Below are 2,881 nucleotides of genomic sequence, written 5' to 3'. Positions count from 1 at the left end.
TGAAGGAATGGATTGGTCGCATTTGCCTTTGGCGTTGTTTCAACATGCACAAGCTCCTTGGCTTGTCAGTGATAGATACGAGCTGTCTTTCGACAAAATCATTATCTCCTCCTTTGTTTGTTTCATCTTCTTGATTTTTGTCATCATCTTGATCATCGTCACTATCGCTACGTTCATCCTCGTCTGCAAGGTATCTAAAACAAATATTTATTGTAAAGTTTTTCTTGGTTAAATGATTATAGTTAGCGCCTGCTAATATTGTTGAATTTTGATTCATGAAGTCACTTTGATTTTTCCTAATTTCCCTGCATTAAAAACCTCGAGGCTTCACGGACAGCTTACAGTCGGTGTAATTTGTAGAAATAAAAATTGAGGCACATGTATGTCATTGTTTACTACTGCCACATTCTGCATGTTACTGTAGGACTTCACCTATCTAAGCATTTTATTGCAGTACTCGATAATTTGGACATTTACAATTAAATGTGCACGTTGTATCTTCTACACTGTAGCTAAAGTATATGAGAATAAACGATATTTTCATATCATTAAATTATGTGGTTATTGTTGCTTTCTCTTTTTTATACCTCAGATTTTCGCAACTTTTCTTGGTATCAGTCATTTTAATTGTTTTGTACTCTGGGGACGATGTGGCCATGTATGTTAATTCAAAAATTGATTAATGTGGTTCTTAATGTAAGTGCTCCAGTATAGCTTCAATTGACACTCCTCTATACTGTTTGATTGTACCAGTTTTGAACACGACAGGGACAACACAATGGAATTTTTGACATTCTGCTGGTCATGTGATGGCTAAAACAGATGGCTGTTTGTCCATAAGACCAGTGCACATGTGCCATGCAGTAGTTGTGGTACATGGGTGTTGTTGTGCATGGATGAAGTGGATGTCGTCCTCGATGAGCATGATAAATGTTTTTTTCCCCACATAGAGCAGCCAATAACATTGTGTAAAAATATATTCAGCATCACAATTTCCCCCATATACAAGATTAGAAGATTAACTGATATACAACAACATGCACACAATCCCTTCACTTTGCAGTCAAACCAGCTCAAGCGTTCCTCTGACGAGCAGATTAATGAGTTCATTATTGCAGATTTGATTTCAGGAATCATTTCAACAATCTGGTTTTCGGATGAGTGATGCAAAACTCAATCAAGCCTCAGGTCAAAACTTGAATTTTGATTGGATTATTGTTTGCTTCCGGTGCAAGGCCAGCGTGAGAATTTGACAGGTGTAGCAATTTGCATAATCTGCCAAGGTCGTAACAAGCGTGATTTGCCTTTATTTTAAAATTAATTTCTCTATCCAATCTTTAATTCAAAAACATGGTGTCTCAAGTTTGAGGATACTGGTAAGATTACGGTAATGTTGCTAGAGTGAAATAACAGTTGTTTGGAAGATTATGCAAATCAGTAAACCTGTGAAATTCCCACGGCAGCCTGGCACTGGGAGCCAGCAATATTCCAATCAAAATTCGAGTTTTCAACTGAGGATTGAGTTGAATTTTGCACTATTCATTTGACAAACAGATTATTCAAATGGTTACCGATATAAAATTTGCAATAATGAACTCATGAATCTGCTCATCAGAGGAACACTTGAGCTGTTTTGACTGTAACTTTCTCAGTAACCTGGTTAACACATGCTTATCCCTTGCATTACATATACTTGTAACTGAATGTTATTCAATTTGTATTGTTGTGTAGTATATTTTGGAATGTATGCCTCAGTTGCTTCCCTTAGTATTTTACCAATTTCCATTTGGTTTTTTTTTTGGCAAGTTCAGTTTAGTAGTTGTGCAATGAATTTGGGTAAACAAGATACCACGTCACTTGTCCAGCCATAAGGGAATTGTAGAAAGCTCCACCAAACTTTAACACTTTGATGCCCAAACCGGCCTAAGCTGGCCAGACTGTCTAACACCAGACGATTTTACTCGTCAATGGGGAACCCCTGGGAGCTAGTGGGTTAAATTAAGACCATTGGCCTTTTGTAGTCTGTTATTTTTCTGTTGAACAGACCAACATTTTATTAGAATTTGTTCTTAATGACAAATGTCTTCTGTTCAATTTACATTTCATATGAAGCTGTTTTTTGTTATCAAGCATTTAGTTGACTCATATTTACATATGCTGCCCGCCAGAGTCTTTTCACCTATATGCCCTTTAAATTAATTTGGGTTTCCTATTCGTTGAGTATAATTTCATAAATGCATCACAGAACTTCCTTTGTTTAAATGTTTGAACATTTTTAGTTAACTACCTGGTTCGAAAGAAACTCAAGTTCTGCAGAACTGCTACAACCCTTGACTTTTGAAGCTTTCTTCTTTTTTGTGAGGGGGTTCTCTTTTCGTTGTTAATAAAGATAGAAATGTGAACGCCATTCCTGGTGCATGCTCCTCACTAGCCTGCGAACGCAGATGTATTTCCATAAATCTGCATTCGCAGGCTAGCTCCTCACAAGAGCTTTCCATCTTGGAAGGGAGATAGATTTTCTCCACCATCTGCTTAGTGTCTGGTGAGGGCCTTGTGAAATTGCTGGAAAAGTGTGCTTAAGGTGATTTCCCCTTTTGAAAAATGATTTCAAAATGGGGCGGATAAGAAGGGGTTCACTTGTTCCATTTTCATAGTAAAATTAATGCAAAAATGTTATACATGTAGGTACTGAAGAGTTCAAGCTTATTGAATTTTTTATTGTATACATAGTTTGTTATGTGGCAAATGTTCATGTACTCTGTTTACATTTCTTATTACTTAATTTGATGACAAGGCTGATTTGTTATCATTGTTTTAAAAGAACCTAAGATGTGGCAGTGTCCCTGGTAACTCAGAATGGCAATGTCTTGGCATGCAGTTA

Source organism: Montipora capricornis, chromosome 3 (assembly GCF_036669925.1).
Source record: "Montipora capricornis isolate CH-2021 chromosome 3, ASM3666992v2, whole genome shotgun sequence".
Lineage (NCBI taxonomy): Eukaryota > Metazoa > Cnidaria > Anthozoa > Scleractinia > Acroporidae > Montipora > Montipora capricornis.
This window is presented reverse-complemented; position numbering follows the sequence as displayed.